Below are 20,180 nucleotides of genomic sequence, written 5' to 3'. Positions count from 1 at the left end.
CCCCAGGAAACAGGAGAAGGCAGAACCATCTTGCAGAGGCTCTCCCTGCAGGCATGAATGCCATGGCTCTGCAAAAGGAGAACTGCTGTTTGAGAGATTACCACAGATCCACCCGCTGGAGGAAAGGAAGATGCAGAAAGGACACGTATTTGCGCTCTGCCCTGGAACAAGGAAGGAGGGAGAAAGATGCTGAACAAGGTTGTCTGGACATCCCCAACTGCAACCCACCCTTTCAGCTTGAATTAAGGATTTGAGGTGCCTTTCCAATGGGTTTTTCCCTCCCCCTCCACCCACTAATGTAAATAACAGGGCCTCGAGGCTCTGCTTTAATTATCATTAATAAGGAGTGTGCTTTCTATACATGTGGATGCAAGACTCAAAAGGCAACAGAGTTCTAGTAGAATTATGGTCTTCCCGGAAAGGCTGCCTTGAGCGTCAGGGTGACAGGAGGAAAAGGAGAACCATCCAGCTAGACCTTGGCTGTTTTATGACTCGTGGACTTCAACTCCCAGAATTCCTGAGCCAGCATGAGGGAACTATGGCCCCTTCATGACTCTTGGACTTCAACTCCCAGAATTCCTGAGCCAGCACGGCTCAGCTTGGAAACCTCTCCCTTTCCCCTCAGCATGGCTGGCTCAAGAATTCTGGGAGTTGAAGTCCACGAGTCCTAAAAGAGCCAAGGTTGCCTACCCCTGAGCTAGACAAAACATAGGAAGGGAAAAGAGAAGTTCTGATAAAAATGTACAGGTGTTAACAGAAGGAAGGGCAGGAAGCGGCGTTCCTCAGGAAGCAGAAGCTGGGTCCCAGTTTTGATGAAGAGCAGAGAGGCAGGAGGGTTCCTTAATTCCAAACAAGGAAAATCTGACCATCCATGGTGCTGCTTGGATTGTCTTCACACCAGGCAACTGGCCAAGACAGGGCAGATCGGCAGGAGTGGGCGGTTTTCAGCAATGCTGGCTATGAGAGCCTAATCCTACAAAAGTTAGTTTTTGTAACAGAGAAGTCTTCGATTAAGAGATTTGACGAGCTCAATGGCATGGAAAGTTACTGAGAGAGGCCTAAAAATAATTGGCTGATGTTAATTTTTTATTCCTACGGTGCTATCCAGACAGAAGACAACCAGAAGGCCAACACATGAGAATTCCTACTGGCAAGTTCACATTTCCCATCAGGTTGCAAGTCCTGTATGGCCACAGGAGAAGCAGAGGGCATCCATCCTCACGTTGCAAAGAGTCTTTAATCTGTGCTGATCTGGCAAAACGGGAGGTGTGCATCAGTTTTAGCCTCTCCCAGGTCTCCAAGATGGCCTCCAGTACTCTGTGATGTGAGGAAGTGGAAGGCAGGAACAGAAAATGTGAGACACTGGGAGTCTCAGCCAATTCACCGCAGACCGACTCCAATTTCTGCCAATGGAAAGACTGTCGAAGAAACAGTGGCGAATAACATTTATCGCGCTCAAGTTATCAGGCGTGGAATTGTCCCGCGGCTAGTTTTCCCATGGCGAGTTGGCTGAAGTGAGTTGTCTTGTGGTGAGTTGGCCAGGGCAAGATGGCCGCAGCAAGATGGCTGTGGTGAGATAGCGGTGACATGTTGTCCCATCCCGAAACCCTGGTTAGCAGTGGTTTCTCCTGAGGGGTGGCAGGGATCGACGGCTCCATCAACAGGTGATTTTTGTCGAAGGGCATGAATATGCAAAGAGCATTTGGTGAGCTTGGATGAAGATGGTGAACCTTAAGCAAGGCTGTATGAAAAGCACATGGAGAAAGCTCTAATTCTCTACCTTAGCCATGCCAATTCCTGGGCTGTGTAATTTATTGAAGTTTAATGATTTGCCATCTTCTGGTTTTGCTAACCACTAAACAGGAAAGACCACAGACGTTTCTCCCCCACTGCCCCAGGAAACCTGTCTGTTTCCACTAGATTTTTTTTTAGTTTTCTTTCAGTATTTCACATGGTCTTCTAAGAATTATCTCCACAGCTATAACAGCTAAAAAGTGGCTCATTTCTCCATTCCAAAGGGGAGATCTGTAGATAACTTCATTCCGTATTCACTGCTGTATTTATTGCCTCTGCTGAATCCACATTTTGGTTGGGTTGTTACATGCAATAATGTTATGTCAGCCAACTACCCACCTCCACATACAAGAGATCCAGGGCAGCTTAAAGGTGTGTTTAAAAAAAAACTGTGATATTTTGGGGGCGGTCCAAAAGACTCAACCAGACAACCAGGCCCTCAAAGCCACCATCTTGATTTTTCTGACTCCCCACTTTGTGAGGAAACACCCTCCTTTTCCTGTTACTCTCCAAACATTCCCATTTTCATTGCTACATATAAATTGCAGGGCTGTCAATGCGCTTGACGTGATTTATGTGTTGCCTTTATAGCTTTCTTTTCTTTCAGGAACTCACACTGAGAGGTTTGGGTTGAAAACACAGAATGCAGCAGGTGATAAAATGGGGCAAAGCAGTTGCTGGATTCGCTTTGTTCCCAATCCCCCTGACACCTGTCACTCACATCACGCCCTGCTGCACTGCTTGACGAAGGGTCTTCATGCAAGAAACACAACCTTCACATGGAACAATTTTGACAGCCGTGCTCTTCCAGAGGATCTGCATGGCCCAACCTTCCCATTTTGAGGCTGACCGTTTTGGGAAGCCTCTGACCCCTTCGAAGGGCCTTGGCCCATCAGCCTGAAGGAGATAGGGAGATCATCCCTTTTAGAGCCTTTCCTTTGTCTTCAGGTGCATTATTAGCAATTGTCATCCATCGACGCGGTTCGGTTATTCAGAAGGACTGGAGGGACCTTTCCCGTGGGGACAGGAGCAGCGGGTGGCCAGCCCTAATGAGGAGGTCCTGCTCAGAAGAATCAGTTAACCGTCAACATCGGCCGAGGCATCTCATCTGAGGAGAAGCCTGCTCCACATTCTTGGCGTACATCTCATTTTCAGTGACCTTTCGGCAAGCTGCAATAAATGTGGCTTTCTCGGCGGCTGAAATATGCTGATTTTTTTTTTCTTATTGGGGCCCTTGAGACGTTGCTTTAGGGAAGCGCTCAACTCTGCATTTCCTAACACTGTGGAAAATGCTACTTTGCCATCATTCGGAAGTCTTCTGCTCTGGAAGGGACTTCTGGTTTGCTATCTTCAACGCTTGTACGTGTCCTACTTTACCTGGTGGTGTTTTGTAAACATCTTTTCTTATACAGGAAAGAACGAGGATGCAAATGATGGAATTTCATAGCTATCCAGAGGTCTGAAACACCCCCCCCCCAAGGCAGCCTGTATTTCCAAGCCCAAAATAACTGATGAAAAATGATCCTCCTTGATTTCTTCCTTGGGCTAAACGGAATGGTGGGAAGCCAGGGAGGTGACAAATCCTTGGGACAGGGATGCTACCTTGAAAGACACCATTTTCATCCACCTCCCTTGGCTGTTTTTTTTCCAGTGAGCAAGTGTACAAATGCCATGTTCCATCTGTGGGAATGTGGAAAAATCTGCATTGTTAAAAAATAATAATTCTAGAGTACAATCTCTTGCATTGCACTGAATGAAAATGCGTAGGATTAAAAAGAGAGATACACAATGGCTGTGGCATTTGCTCAGTCAAACTAGCTTGGAGCGTACCTACAAATGGGCTTCCTGCAAAGACGAGGGGGTCAGCATATTCTCCAAAGCACCCGAAGGCAGGACAATAAACAATAGATGGAAACTAATGAAGGGGAGAAGCAAGCTAGAACTAGGGACAAATTTCCTGACAATATGAGAAATTAACCAGTGGGACAGCTTGCCTTCAGAAGTTGTGGGTGCTCCATCAATAGAGAAGAGACCAGACAGCCACTCGTCTGATATGGTATAGGGCAGGGGCAGGCAACCTTGGCTCTCTTATGACTTGTGGACTTCAAATCCCAGAATTCCTGAGACAGCATGGCTCAGCTTGGCAACTCTCCCTTTCTCCTCAGCGTGGCTGACTCAGGAATTCTGGGAGTTGAAGTCCACGAGTCGTAAAAGAGCCAAGGTTGCCTACCCCTGGTATAGGGTCTCCTGCTCAAGCACGGGATTGGGCTAGCAGGTATCTCAGGGCCACCCCCACCCCCACTCCATCTTTTGATGGCCGTTTCACCAACCTTGTTGGATGTGATGACCTCTCTGCAGGAGCTACTAGTGTAGGGCCGAACTTCCCAATGTGGGTAACTTTAACAGGTGTGGACCTCAAGTCCCATAATTCCCCAGCCAACTGGTGTAAGGGGGTGGCTAGACTGACTAGAGTCAATCACACACTCATAAGGCTTGGCCCCTCTCTGCTCAACGGCATGCCCCAGTCCTCTGCTGGCCATCAAATGTCCTGAAGCTCTCTGCTCTTCTACTACAAACACACACAGACACACAGGCTGACTGCACCGTACGGAGAGGCCAATCAGCCGAGTTCCAGCTGGACTGCCTTGGGAAGACTCTGGGCCACCAGAGTCAAATAAAACCATCTGGGAAGCCAAGTAGGATAACCTTATTTCTTGAAATCCGGCACCGGGCCAACGGCAAACTTGTCCAAGGTGGACTTTTTAAACCTCATTCCGTGTTAATTGCTTTTGCACGCCACGTTGTTGCTTTAAATGGCTATTTGAATCCTTGATTGTTTTGTGCTGCACACATCGCCCCGAGCACTGGTCAGAGAAGTGATTAATATAGTTTAAACAAACAAGCCGAGCCGTCAGGCTCTTCTTCGTGTTCAGAACGGCCTGTGCTTGTTTTCTGCCTTTGCAAGGACGTGAGGAAGCTTTGGCTGAAGCCTGTGGCTGCGGTCTGCTGCAACGCTTTGGCTTCTGTCTGCAGTCCGAGGGGGGCCTTCCTCCACAAACCCTGGTTAAAAATGTGGCTGTGGTGTTCCTTCTGCAATGGATGTGCAAGAGGTTCTGAGCGAGACCCACCTTTCCCGGCTATGCTAAAGTTGGGTGACTTAAGAGGATGGTGGGGTGTGCAACGAATTCATCAGTTGTAGGGATGGCCAGAGGAGGAGGAGGAAGGCTCCAAAAGAGCTGTGCTGGGGACGTAGGGAAACCATGGAAATTTGGCTGCCCCAGTAAGGTTTGGAGGCTGAGATGTGACTTCCTTGGGGGGCAGGTAGGTTGTTTACTGTAATTTATGCTCCCAGGTGCATAAATATTGGTATTATGGATTCCATTGTATTCTCATTTCATTACCCCTTTGTTGTAATTACTGTTATGGTTTTAACCTGGTTTACAGACACCAGGTAGTCCTCAATGTTTGGTAACGGTTTGAAGTTACGGAGCTAGTACTAGCTGCTACCGGTAGCACAACGTCTGCAGCGGCTCACTCAGCGTCTGCAGTGGTTCACTCAAGAATTATGGCGAAAAGAGACCTAAGGTTGGGGGGTGACCTCCTCAACAACTGACTTGCTTAGCCCCAGAAACTCTGCCTCCGATTGGGAAGTCGAGGACCACCTGCATTCCATTCAGCCTCAGTAACAACTGGCATCGCATATAATAAACTCACTCAGTACAATTCCCACCAGGCTCCTATTCAGCAACCTTCGACTACGGGGTGCAAATTTAAACCTGGTTGGCTGGCCTGTTTTAGCTCACCCTTTGCATTGCATCTTTTCCGAAGCTTTGGGTTGCAAACTATAGAACATGGATGTCAAACTCGATCGCGTCGCGTGACGTATGGTGATGTTTCTTGCCTCTGCAAAGCTGGGGTGGGCGTGGTCTGCGCGTGACGCATCCGACCCGCCACTTTGACACCTCTGCTCTAGAAGCTCAAATTCCAGCCTTCAGTAATCCTCTCTCTTGGTTAGCATGTCTTAGATGCCAAGGAGGGAGCTTCTGTATCTTTAAGGATCCGGAGGAAGATTGTTTTCAAAGCAGATCCTGCATCTGGAGTGATGCGAACAGTGGCTGGTGTCTCATCGGAGTCTGTCTTGACCTGCCTCCCAAGTAACTGGTAGGTTTTCCCACGGATGATGGTGACAGATTATTTATAAGACTCTGCAGGTGGGTATCCATCACCTACCCCATCAAATGTGTCATAGAAAATGAAAGAGTTATTTGCAAAACTGGTGCTAGGAGGATTGTGGAAGAAGTGTGCTGGAAAGTTCACAGGCATTATCCGGTAAAACTAGTCATAATATTTTAAAAAAACCAACAACCAATCTCAAGTTCAAGCAAAGGGAAAAGACAAAAAATTGAAGGCACAAAAATAATTACGAGACCAAATAAATGCTTTGGTACACCTTGAAAGTTAATTCCTTTCTATTCTTATTTGTGCCTTTTGCTCTCCCCGGTGTGTGTCTTCCACAGTTCACCTTGAAAGACTCAGAAAACAACAAATTCTTCTTCCCCCCCCTTCTTTTTTGGGGGACTGAAAAACAAAAAGTACCCCAAATTGTATCCTGCAGTTGAAACTCAAATACTTTGGCCACCTAATGAGAAGTAAGGACTCACTGGAGAAGAGCCTAATGCTGGGAAAGGTTGAGGGCAAGAGAAGAAGGCGACGACAGAGAAGGAGGTGGCTGGATGGAGTCACTGAAGCAGGAGGCGTGAGCTTAAAGGGACTCCAGAAGATGGTAGAGGACAGGAAGGCCTGGAGGAATGTTGTCCATAGGGTCGTGATGGGTCGGACACGACTTCGCAGCTAACAACAACAACAACAACCTTGTTGTCCACAAGAGTTCCAGCCCAAGGGAGGGGTCAAATGCGTCATTAGTCATGGGTACCTTGTTGTCAAACCAGTCAGTCCTAGAGGAGATCAACCCTGACTGCTCTTTAGAAGGCCAGATCCTGAAGCTAAAACTCAAATCCTTTGGCCACCTAACGAGAAGGAAGGACTCACTGGAGAAGAGCCTGATGCTGGGAAAGATTGAGGGCAAGAGAAGAAGGGGACGACAGAGAATGAGGTGGCTGGATGGAGTCACTGAAGCAGTAGGCGTGAGCTTAAATGGACTCCAGAAGATGGTAGAGGACAGGAAGGCCTAGAGGAATGTGGTCCATGGGGTTGAGATGGGTCGGACACGACTTGGCAGCTAACAACCACAACACCCCAAATTGTAAAGGCTGGTGAGACTGAATGACCTCTGCCATTATGAATAAAGTTGGATGAGAGAAGGACATAAAATAATAGGGTCGGAAGGGACCTCAGAGATCTTTTAGTCCAACCCTTTGCTCAAGCAGGAGACCTTGTCTACCATCCCAGTCAAATGGTTATTCAGTCTCCTTTTGAAAACCTCCAGTGATGGAGCACCCGCACCTTCTGAAGACAAGCTGTTCCACTGATTTAATTGTTCTCGCCGTTTTTGTTGGTAGGGAAGTTGGAATAACCCCACACACGCTAAATGTTGCTTTTTGCAGTGTGGCCTAGGAACCACGCCCTATGGTGTTCCTGAAACAACTTTCTCCTGTTGCCTTCGGCCATGGAAAGTGTGGGGGGTTCTGCAAGAGGCAATCCTAAAGCAGGGGTCTTCAAACTTGGCCCTTTGATGACTTGTGGACTTCAACTCCCAGAATTCCTCAGCCAGGCACGCGCGTGCCTGGCTGAGGAATTCTGGGAGTTGAAGTCCACAAGTCATCAAAGGGCCAAGTTTGAAGACCCCCTGTTTTAAAGCCTTCTCTTGAGATGGGAAGTGAGTGACCCCCCCCTTTTGAGATACATAGAAGGTAACAACAGCAGCCGCTTACAAAGGAAATGCCTCTTTTCTCGAGGAATTCATTTCATTAGCTGCAACCTCCTTGTTATTGCTTTCTCAGCTCACATACAAGCTGCAGGTAATTTGATTGTGTACTGTTGGGGGATTCAGCGAGAGAGAGAGGGAAAACTTATCAGAAACAAAATTGTCCTAGAACTATTGGAATTTGTATTATGATTCAACCGCTGTGTTACATGGGACATTTTTACATTCCCCGTCCTACCACTGGTTCCACAATCTCTGCGCAACTGGGCTGCACCTCACAAATGAAGGCGAACGTATGTGTCCCAGGATAAGGTTGCAGGATACCAATCTGGATCGGTCACTCGTGATGGAGCCTATCCTCGGGGAATTTTTCTCCAGCAAAGTAGTTGCCTCTCTCTCTCTCTCTCCAAGCTTTCACACACATTGGGTTATCCAGACCATTTGCAGGGGTTGAGAGTAAGTAACTGGACAGAGGCCAACAATGTGCCTCAAGAGCAAGACGTATTGCAGAAAGGTAAGACCAATGGCTGAAATGTAATTTGAATCAGGAGCTGTCTGGACCACACTTTGGGCGGGAAGAAAGGAACGGTAGGCCAACTTTTCTGAAGGCCACCAGGCTAGGAAAAGCTAGCCAGCTTGACCAAGAGTTGAAGCAAGACAGAAGACTGAAGTCCAATCCTAAGCTTCTGCCCTCAGTGTATCTTCCAGAAGGTAGGAAATCCTGACACACTCACCAAGTTGGGGATTCAGCAAGTGCCTCGCCTGGGCTGTGAAATCTGTTCATCTGGATGAATACAAGCTGACCAGGTCGCATCATCTAGTGCAGTAATGGCAAACCTTTTATTTTTTATTTTTATTCCATTTATATCCCGCCCTTCTCTGAAGACTCAGGGCGGCTTACAAGCTTAGCAGTAGCCTTCATTCTATGTATATGCCTGCTTATTAGGGCATTCTCTGACTGGAGGCCTCAGGGTGCCTCCAGTCAGAGAATGCCGGCTGGTGGCCCCCAGGGGGAGGGCCTTCTCTGTGGGCGCCCCGGCCTTATGGAATGAACTGCCGGTGGAGCTCCGGATGGCACCGGATCTCCGCTCCTTCCGGCGCGGGTTAAAGACCCACCTGTTTGAACAAGCTGGCCTGGCCTGATGGGGAGTTAATTTGGGTTTTTAAATATTTGTATATTTTACTGTTTTATCTTGGGCATTAATTTAATTCTATTTTAACTTTTGTAGTTTTGTACTTTTATTATTTGCCCTGTTCACCGCCCTGAGTCCCTAGGGAGAAGGGCGGTATAAAAATTTAATAAAAACTAAACTAAAACTAAACTTTCACACACACACACACCCAAGCGGCATTATTACAAAGTCAGCTTATTGCCCCCAACAATCTGGGTCCTCATTTTACCTACCTGGGAAGGATGGAAGGCTGAGTCAACCTTGAGCCTGGTGGGACTCGAACCTGCACTAATTACAGGCAGCTGGTGTTACTTAAGGAGGCATTAGCCCCCTGCTCCACCAAGGCTCTTTTAGAGACCCAGTGCCGAAACTGCAACCCAAAACCTACTTATGTATCGCCGGGTGCCGGGTGGGCGTGGCCCATTGGGTGGGTGTAGCCCACTGGGTGGGCGTGGCTGCGATGGTAACGGCAGAGTGGGTGGGACTAAAAAGTTTAATCAATCAATTCCAACTTTGCGAGATCTTTTTTTTTCCCCACGAGAAGTATTGATTGATTGATTGAACCTTTTCTTTTCTTTTTGCACACGGTGGCGGAGGCCTAAAGTGAAAAGGTTTTATAAAACCCAGCTGAAGGCCTAGGACTGGGGCGACGGCGCACGTGCCCACAGAGAGGGCTCTGCGTGCCACCTGTGGCACACGTGCCATAGTTTCGCCACCACGGATCTAGTGTTTATCCTAAGGTTTACTATGCCTGTTCTCTGCATCAGAACGGAGAAAGGAAGCTCTAATCTGAAAGAAGAGGGCCTACCGGTTGGCCCTTCCTCACCCTTGCAGCAGCAGCAGCAGCAGCCTCCTCCCCCCCAATATCCGTGTCACTCCCTTCGGTTCCTGCTGAGCCTGCTGTCAGATTCACAAGTGGCAGAAAACTCCAAACCAACCTAATGGACAAAGGCTGACTCAACACGTCCCAGTTCTCTCAACAGGCCACAATTTTTGCCTGGAATGAGGGGTTTGATCATTAAGATACCTGCCCTACCTTCACTCATCCTACAAAAGCTAACGTGATAATACACTTTGTCTGGGCTTGGAAGCTAAGCAAGGTCACCTGTGGTCAGCAATCTGGACCACAAGTATATCCAAAAACTACAGGCTACAGATCTGGGGAAGTCCAAAAAATCTCCCTGTGCAAATGAACCTGTATTGAGAAGCACATCCCCGTGAATCTTTGCTATCCAAGTATCATAGCTATCTTCACAAAACATGCAATGCTCAAACAAATAAGCCGTATAATCAGATTCACACGATATGTTCGGACACGGGTTGAGTTCCCACAACCTACAGCTCCCCCAAATTCCCATCCACCCCCTTCTAATCTACTCTATTTTAAAGTTATTGACTGCCCGAGTGACTCGGGACATAGAAATCTTAATGAGGCCAAGAGACCGAGGCAGTTCTCCTTCTTTGATACCTCCCTAGTGGTTGTTTGGAGTTTTGCAGCCCAAATATGGTGGTCCTGGAGGTTAACCCAACGTATTCAACAGCAAAAGTAATATATGAACATTAGTGGCTAAAACAGTACATCACCATATCTGACAGCAGCAAGTTTTAGATAGAATTATGGATTTGTCTTATTTAAGAAGTCTCATGGATTTACCAGTTTAGACTTCTCTTTCCTGGAGAAGGCAACTCAACAGCTGAGAAAACCTATGTGCTGAGATAGGGATTGCTAAGCTATGGCTTAGTAAATAAACCACAGTTGGTTGTGCTCGCACAAAACAAGCCATAAGGCCATGCTTTTGATTCATGCAGCACTCTACACTCAGCCGACAAATATTGTTTGCTGTGTGAACCAATTCTTCTCAGCTGTCTTGCTTGCCGTTCCATCGCACAGGCCCATCGGAGCAAAAGACTGCAGCTTCTCCCCTTGGGGCTGCCAGATTTTGAATCAGCCTCTGGCTTGAGTGCTTGCTGAGCCGAACAGCCAAAAATTCAACATTTGGCGGTTGCCACCTCTCCAGAAAGGCCATTTCATAATTGCTTTCAAACAATGTCTGTTTTTTGTATTTTTTAGAAAGCAAACAGCATCAAACCATTGATGCTGAAGGAACCTCATTAGCACTAGTGTGGATCTCTGGGTTTCAAGCTTGGGAATTGGCACTGAAGGCCGGGCAAGACTGAACAGCTAAGGAGGGATAAAAATAAACACAGCTTGCAGCAGAGTGGGGGAAAAAAGAAGATGCAGAAGATAATTCTTTGCACAATCCAGCCGAATTGTTTCCCATAAGAAACAGGGAGAAAGATATCTGGAATCCATGCCGGGCAAGTTTAGTAGAGCTAGGCCACAGAAATATATACATTCGTTAGATGGCGGCAGAGAAGCAGAAAAACCCTCCATTCTTTCCTGCCATCTAATGGCCTTCTGGATTATTGCAGCCCAAATTGGATAGTTACAGGTAGTCCTCGACTCACAACAGTTCATTTAGTGACTGTTCAAAGTTACAATGGCACTGGAAATAGTGACTTATGACCGTTTTTCACACTTATCACCATTGCAGCAACCCCATGATTACGTGATCAAAATTCAGATGTTTGGCAACTGGTTCATATTTATGACCGTCGCTGTGTCCCGGGGTCAGGTGATCCTCTTGTGCAACTTTCCTGACAAGCCAAGTCAATGGGGAAGCCAGATTTACGTAACAACTATGTTACTAACTGAGGGGATTCACTTAACAACTCTTGCAAGAAGAGTTGTAAAATGGGGGCGAAACTCGCTTAAGAAATGTCTTGCTTGGCAACAGGACTTTTGGGCTCAATTGTGGTCATAACCCAAGGACTCCCTGTACTATGTTTGTATTGTTTTGATTTCTTTTTCTGCTTCGGCCGGTGATAAGAAGATGCTGCAAGGAATTGAAATTCCATTCTGGCCCTCTGAAAATTGGGTTCTCCAATAGCCTTTGGGGCCTCTGAGCCTGCAAGCGGGGTTGGGATCTCAGGCGTATCTTGCGTGGGAAGTCCTTCTGGCCTTCTCTTTATAAAAACTCAGCACTGGAGCCAAAGGTGTCCATTTACCATCAGCCCCCCCCCCACTCTTCTGAAATTCAAATACCCATTGTGGAGTCAACTCTTTTGCAAGTCAAATCTAAGAATGGACTCTTACAATCTGTCTCTTTCTCTCTCTCTCTCTCTCTCTTTTCCAGATAACACAGACAATCCCACAACTTCTGCAAGCTCGTGTGTGTACAAGATGAGCAGCATCATACATCTGCTGTGTTTGACCTGCAATATGCTTCTCCCAGTCCACAGCTGTTGACTTGAGACTGAGAAGATCTGTTTCTTCAATTGCTTTCAAGGTATGCCAAGGCTGCTGCAGCGGTTGGCTTAATAATAATGTGTTTCCCAGGGCTGGAAACGCTCCCCCTTCCCAGCTGTTTGTCCTATTCATTCCCGTCCCCCATCTTGGCTTGCATCTCAAGCCAAGTCCCTAATCAACTTAGATCCTGCGCAGAGGAGCGCCAAAGAGAAATTCACAGGGGTGTCAGATTGGAAATGCACAATGGCAGTTAGGCTACAGGCGAGGGAACAGTCTTTCTCAACCTCAGCAACTTTAAGACGTCTGGACATCAACTCCCAGAATTCCCCAGCCCACATGTGAATTGAACTCGGAATAAGAGAGTTGGAAGGGACCTTGGAGGTCTTCTAGTCCAACCCCTGCTCAAGCAAGAGACCCTACACCATTTCAGACAAATGGCTGTCCCGTCTCTTCTTCAAAACCTCCAATGATGGCGCATCCACCACTTCTGGAGGCAAGTTGTTCCACTGATCAATTGTTCTGTCAGGAAATTTCTCCTTAGTTCTAGGTTGCTTCTCTCCTTGATTAGATTCCATCTTGTCCTGCCTTCAGATGCTATGGAAAATAGAATGACACACACACACACACTCTTCTTTGGGGCAGCCCCTGAGATATTGGAACACCGCTATCATGTCACCCCTCGTCCTTCTTTTCATTAAATAGACGTACTGAATTCCTAGAACCGTTCTTTGCATCTTAAAAGTTGTTGAGGTTGAGAAACACTGCAATATATCTTATGCTATAAGTAACCCCAAAGACTTTGTGCCTAAAATCTCGTTCTCCAAATCCATCCATCAGAGAGCAAATTCCCACAGCTTTTGTCCATATTTGGTGAGCACTGTAAAGGAAGCAAATAAGCATCCTTTCTCTTGGGCCTTACAGGGCTTGTGTTTGTGCGATTGTTGCGTAATTGACTCTGACTTTACTATGTGTGACTGTTCTGTTCCAGCCTACGACCAGCCCTGTTTGAATGTCAGGGACAACCCCTTTTTATAATCAACAGGCTGGAAAAAACCCAACCAAATTTATTTACAAAGAGTTCAAACAAAAGTTAAACGAAAAGTTCAAACAAGACTTAAACCAAAAGGTTAAACAAGAGTTAAACAAGAATAACAGACCAGGACTCTAGCAGAAGATCTTCAAACGGTTGCCTTCAGCAACCAGCACCTCCCACACCTTCCCCTTTTATCAGCAGTCCCAAGGCGTGGCTTCTCGTTGCCTTCTCCCAAGTTGCCTCACTGCTTTCCTCTGTTCTGTTCTGCTAGATTACCTCCTGCTCCTAGCGTCCCTGAACAGAGCCAGCTATGGATCATGTTCTTCCAATCCCTCATGCTCACGCAGCTGAGTCTGAGGAGGAAGAAGATGGGAGGGGCCAGGCTGAGAGTTCTGCAGTGCATCAGAACCTTCCTCTGACACCAAAGGGCTCTCCAAACCCCTCCTCCTCCTCCTCTTCAGAATCATCCGACTCAACTGCCAGAACCACAGGCTGACGCTGAATCACAACAGTGACGAGGGAAGCAAAGACAGAGAAGGCACCATCGTAATTTAGAGAAACACCGATGGATCAACACCATAATTTGGAAGCGTAAAAACCTCCAGATATGGGCAGATGACAACAGATCACGTTCCATTCTTGTAGCAATAATGTCTTATGAGGCAGGGTATATACCAAGGGATCAGTACCATCGCGTGGGAACCCGAAAGTCAAGTTCTCCTTGGCTGAAGTCTTAACGCTTCAGTCAGGTAATCCTGTGGACAATCTTCTAGACCAGCAGCTCCAGAACCCATTGAGATCCCTGCCCTAGATAAATCAGTAAGCAAATATGCCTTTGAGTCTTCCCAACTGCCTGAACTGACAGCATGCCAATTCTGCTGGATCTCAGAAAATCTGAAAACAGTCAGACTTGGTTAGAGCTCGGATGGGCAACCGTCAGATAGCCTCAGAGCTTTAGACTCGATGTAGGAGATCCAGCGGGAAGAGGACCCCCAGCAAACACATTTCTGTACTCTTGCCAAGAAAACATAAGAGATCTTCCTGAGTTCAGGTCAACTTGACATAGTATGTTTTTAGCCCACATCATCTAGGGGTTTCTACGGAAAGTGGGCCCACAGCTTGGGTTTCTTTCTTTGGTCCAGATGGGGGGACCAGTGGGGTGGGATGGGGAGGTTAGTCCAAATTGTGGGGGGATTTTAGCTGCGCCTGGGCAGAAAAATAGAGGGAGTCTCTTTCCTGTAGATGATCGTAAAGCTCTCTTTAGACCCATCTCCCACCACGCAGCCAGCCTTTCCTGGCTGTCACGCCTGCTGTTTATCTCTTTCCTCCCTCCCTGTCTACCTTCAGTTGCTTGTCTCCTACAAAGGCAGCTTGGAACTACAGATGCTTTGAGATGAAGTTGTGGAATAATTGACAAGTCAAGGAATAACTTTTTGTCGACTGAGTACAGGAGGTTTTGCACAGCCCCAAACTTCTGCGAAGGCAGAAACTGTTCTTGTTTGGGAAGAGAAGAACAAAAAGCCTGTACAAAACTGGGAGGGAAGAGGGAATTTCTCAAAAGCGGCTCTCAGCGCCGTTTAAAAGGGACTTGGCACCTTCAACAGGAACGGTTTTGTTTCTGTGCAAAAATGACTGGTATGATAGCAGAAACAAATGAGATCTTTTTCACCCTGAAGGGCATTTAATCTGATCAGTCAGATAATAAATTCCTGGACTGAATGGCTCTTTTTTTTCCATTTCTGTTGCTCTCTGCTTTGGGAATGGAACGAACGAGGAGGAGGAGGAAAGACAAATGAATTTTTCAAGATAATGTAATGAGCACACAGTAAACGCTTAATACTATGTGCAAGTTGGTGCAGGATCAGATGCAGCGCAGCTTAACCTTATTCCTTCCTTCCTGGAGTGATTCAAGGCGCAGTAGAAACTGCATAGGGGCCGGGTTCCTTGAGGGACTGCCCATCACCCATGATCCTGCCGAGTTCATTGATTTACTTATTTATTTGCTCAATTTCTATGGCTGCCCACCTCAGTAAATGACTCTGGGTGGCTTGCAATTCTTAAAAAAGTGAGGATGCTTGGATGTCTTTGATGAAACAATGTCATCTCCCAGGACTCCAGAAGTCATATTCCTTACCCTAAGGCTTTCTTATAAGGTCAAACAGGGTGGGCTCACTCCTATCCCCTTCCCCTATATTCTCTTCCTCTAAAGTGCAGAGAAGAGCAACTAAGATGATTAAGGACCTGGAGATTAAAACATACAACCTTACGGTTGCAGGAACTGAGTATGGCCAGTCTAGAGAAAAGAAGGACTAGGGCATGCTGGCTCAGGAATTCTGGGAGTTGAAGTCCACGAGTCATAAAAGAGCCACGGTTGTCTATCCCTGGATTAGCAGGTGACATGATAACAATGTAGGTATAGGTTTTCCTGTTTGAGCAGAGCTGGACTTTTAAATTCTATTCTATTCTATTCTATTCTATTCTATTCTATTCTATTCTATTCTATTCTATTCTATTCTATTCTATTCTATTCTATTCTATTCTATTCTATTCTATTCTATTCCATTATTCTATTCTATTCTATTCTATTCTATTCTATTCTATTCTATTCTATTCTATTCTATTCCATTATTCTATTCTATTCTATTCTATTCTATTCTATTCTATTCTATTCTATTCTATTCTGTTCTGTTCTGTTCTGTTCTGTTCTGTTCTGTTCTGTTCTATTCTAGTCTATTCTATTCTATTCTAGTCTAGTCTATTATTGATTTTAGGGTAATTTCTTTGTTATGAAGCCCCTAGAATGGTTGAGAGTCAGGCGGCATTCAAGGTTAATAAATTATTTTTAAATCATTTATCCATGCGTCCTCCCGCACACCCATCTGGTTGCCACTGCCTTTAAATCCAGCTTTTCTCTTGACTGCTCGAGTGATTTAGAAACAAAAGATGAAATCTTTAGTAACCCTGTGTGGATACACATCAAAGAGGGGCATGGGCTGGTGTCAAAAAATAATAATAATTAAAGATGGCACTTGCTGCAAATCCTGTCCTTTTTAAATACAAGCCACACACAGAGGTGGTGGCAGCTCGGATGTTGATTTGGGTGCTTTTGACCTTCCCTGTAGATGCTCCTGACTTGAAAATGCAGCCATAAGTATGGCAACAACCGGGCGGCCATCTTTAGCAAGTATGGGTGAGTTTCACGTTTTATCACTCCTTCTAACAGCTTGTTTTTGCTCTAGGTGGGAGGGCTGGAAAACGTCCCAGGAATAGAGATTTGGGGAAATCACTTTGAGTGCACAAAATGTTACTTGAGCAAAGAGGGATGAAGCATTCCTTAAGTCCCAGGAAACAAGGCAGCACTGGGAAAAGCCACCTGTTTCACAACAGAGAGCAGAGGTACAGCACCGTCTGGCTTGGGGGATTCTGTTATTATACAGGTAGTCCTCGACTTACAACGGTTTGTTCAGTGACCATTCAAAGTTACAACGGCATTGGAAAAAGCGGCTGGTGACCAGTTTTCCCACTTCTACTTCACTCCCCAAGTGAAGTGATCAAAATCCAGATATTTGGCAATTGATGTGTACTTGTAACGGTTGCAGCGTCCCGGGGTCACGCGATCGCCTTTTTGCGACCTTCTGATGAGCAAAGTCAATGGGGAAACTACGATCCGCTTAACAACTGCGTTACTCGCTTAACAACTGCGTTACTCGCTTAACAACTGCAGTGATTCACTTCATAGCTGTGGCAAGAAAGGTCGTAAAAATGGGGCAAAGCTCACTTAACCAATGTCTCGCAGAGCGACAGAAATGGCGGGCTCAATCGTTATCGTAAGTCGAGGACTGCCAGAAATCTGTCTTGGTAAAATAAGGTTGTCGTCTTCCTGCGGAGTCCGTTTCCTGGTTTGGTTTGCCCCAAAAGGCTGAGATTGGGCTTTCTCTCGGTCTGCAACTGAAAGCCGTACATTACAGGCTCTTCTAGCCTCTCCCTCCCTCTGCAAACAATCCCCAAAGAGGCATTATTTCTTGTTTCCTCCAAGTCCTTGTGTCCTCCTGTTAGAGATCTCTCTCCGCCAGACCCCACATGGAAAAGAATGCCCCAGCCTTTCTCTTCTAACTTGACAAAATATGGGATGGGGGAAAAATAAATCAACAACCGATCAATATGGGTCAGGGATAGGCAACCTGAGGACCCAGATTGTTGGGGGCAATAAGCTGACTTTGTAATAATGCCGGGGGCGAAATAATGTAATAATGTTGGGGGGCGAAAGCCCTAATAAGCAGGCATATACATAGAATGAAGGCTATTGCTAAGTACATTTGATTTGTGCTTAGATTGTAAGCCACCCTGAGTCTTCGGAGAAGGGCGGGATATAAATGGGATTAAAAAAACACCACCTTGGCTCTTTTATCACTCATGGACTTCCAGAATTCCTGAGCCAGCATGGGGGAACTATGGCCCCCTTCATGACTCGTGGACTTCAACTCCCAGAATTCCTGAGCCAGCATGGGGGAACTATGGCCCCCTTCATGACTCGTGGACTTCAACTCCCAGAATTCCTGAGCCAGCATGGGGGAACTATGGCCCCCTTCATGACTCGTGGACTTCAACTCCCAGAATTCCTGAGCTGGCATGGCTCAGCTTGGAAACCTCTCCCTTTCCCCTCAGCATAGCTGGCTCAGGAATTCTGGGAGTTGAAGTCCACGAGTCCTAAAAGAGCCAAGGTTGCCTACCCCTGGGATAGGCAAAACAGCTGGATGCTTAGTTTACAGGGGCGAGCGGGCTTTTTAAATGTTTCAAAACATTTCCAAAAACTCAATGACCAAAACCAACCTTCTCCACAAAAACAAAAAAAAAGTACATTTCCCAGGAGCCGGGCGGGTGGGCAAAGTACATATTTGCTCATCAGAATAAAAACACGATGCAATGCCACCCCTTTTAATTTAGCTTGATGCCAGGATAGCTAAGCAATTCTGACGGGCTACATAGCCTCAGAGACTCTTCAGAGGAAATTTCCAATATATTTCATGATGGCATGAGACTACAATAGGATCCCGGGAGTCTAGGCTCAGTTCAGAAAGAAGGGAAGAGGAGGAGGAAAAGGAAGACGGTACAGGTACGTGGCAGGGGGGAAAAGGAGGTAGATTCTCCTGCAAAATGTTTACAGATGAAAATTTGCCATTTGCTTATTAATACCAGTCAACTTTATGCTGCACACTTTTCCCACTGCATAAGAAATAGTTGATTATGTTTAACGTTTAATAATGGACAATGTTTCACATCTCACTCCATCTTTTACTGAGACACCATCAAATAATTCAAAATGGATTTGACAGAAATATGCCAAACTTAAAAAGAATAAATCCTATGAGGCATATAAGAAGTTGCCATGGACAGGGTCAACCTAACCCAGCCCCACCTTTCATTACCAGCAAACCTCTAAGTCAGAGATAAGATCGTCTCACCACCTACAAATTGGGAGTTGCTGCAGACTCAGCCTGGAGAATTCTGTGGCCGAGATATGTAACTCTTAAGTTACGGTTGCTTCTGGCAAAGGCCTCCAACCCAGGGTCGTTAGGCTTAAGAACTTTAAATCATGTTTAAGGGATGGTTGGATTCCCCGATAGCTCACCAATAATTTTTCAGGGACTAGTTTTCGCCTAATGGACGAGTTTTTTAGAAATACAGCTTTTACCCATCAGTTTCCAGATGATGTTCGGTGATCTGGGATTCATTTTCTTTTCACATGGAGGTGTTAACAGCCTACAAGCTGAGAGTGTGTTTTTACAACTTCAATAGAATCTCTGGAGTGAAGGGGAAGGACCTCGCAGGTGTAAGTGGAGATGAATACTGGAGTATCCTTTTGGTGAGTAGAGTAGAGTACAGTAGAGTAGAGTAGAGTAGAACAGAACAGAACACTTTATTGGCTGAGTGTGACTGGACACACAAGGAATTTGTCTCCGGTGCATAAGCTCTCACTGTACATACAAAAATAATATAATCATAAGATACCAATAAGAGAAAGTAGAATAGATGAGAAGGATAATAGTAATATAGCCATACTACTTGGGTAAATATACTTAGGCATAAGACAGTATTGTGGTAATTAAGTATTCAGCAGAGTGATGGCATGAGGGAAAAAAAGATGTCTGTCTGGTTGTTTTGGCATGCAATGCCCTGTAGCAGCGTCCTGAGGGGAGGAGTTGAAGCAGTTTATGTCCTAGATGCAAGGGGTCATCAAACTTGGCCCTTTGATGACTTGTGGACTTCAACTCCCAGAATACCTCAGCCAGGCACGCGTGCCTGGCTGAGGAATTCTGGGAGTTGAAGTCCACAAGTCATCAAAGGGCCAAGTTTGAAGGCCCCTGTCCTAGATGCAAGGAGTCTGTAGATAGTTTCTCAGCGCTGTTTCTGGCTGGTGCAGTAGACAGGTCCTTAATGGAAGGCAGGTTTGTTGTAATTGTTTCTTCTGCAGTCCTAAGTGTCTGTACCTGTCCTGTTTGGTTGCTGTATCAAACCAGACAGTTATCGAGGTATAAATGACAGATTCAATAATTCCTCTGTATGCATTCATTCAGGAAGGGAAAGGTTTGAGAGGCAAATAGCGAGGCAGATGTGTTGTCAGTTGTACGTTTAAAGAGGAAGAAGAGGACCAATAGTTACCTAGCCAAGGAGGGCAACAGCGGTTCTATATGGCCAGGAGGAAGGGAGGAGACCAGAAGACCTAACCCAGGAGCTCAAAATGCCCTAGCTGATATCAACAATGTGGGTTATCTGACCGGGAAGTGATGAGGTCTATTCTTAAAGAGTTTCTCAGGCAAAGAATTCTTCAGAAAGGGGAGCCGGATACACAGCCCTCTTGAAGTTATTCACCGCCACACTTCAAGAGCCAAGACTTCGGCTTACTTTCCCAGCTTCTGCTGTTTGCCCACAGCTCTTCATTCCTTCATCCCTGCTGTGGGGTATCTTGCCAACTCCTTCCTCCATCAA

The 20,180-nt window shown here is 46.2% G+C and overlaps 1 protein-coding gene across 1 annotated transcript in view; it reads right to left on the bottom strand.

The window, feature by feature from the left end:
- FAM178B (family with sequence similarity 178 member B) overlaps positions 1 to 20,180 on the bottom strand; it is a 74,157-nt gene that overhangs the window by 38,015 nt on the left and 15,962 nt on the right. The window lies entirely within an intron of this gene.

Source organism: Vipera ursinii, assembly GCF_947247035.1.
Source record: "Vipera ursinii genome assembly, chromosome: 8".
Lineage (NCBI taxonomy): Eukaryota > Metazoa > Chordata > Lepidosauria > Squamata > Viperidae > Vipera > Vipera ursinii.
Note: the sequence above shows the minus strand (reverse complement) of the source record. Positions and strands in the feature narration are given on the sequence as shown.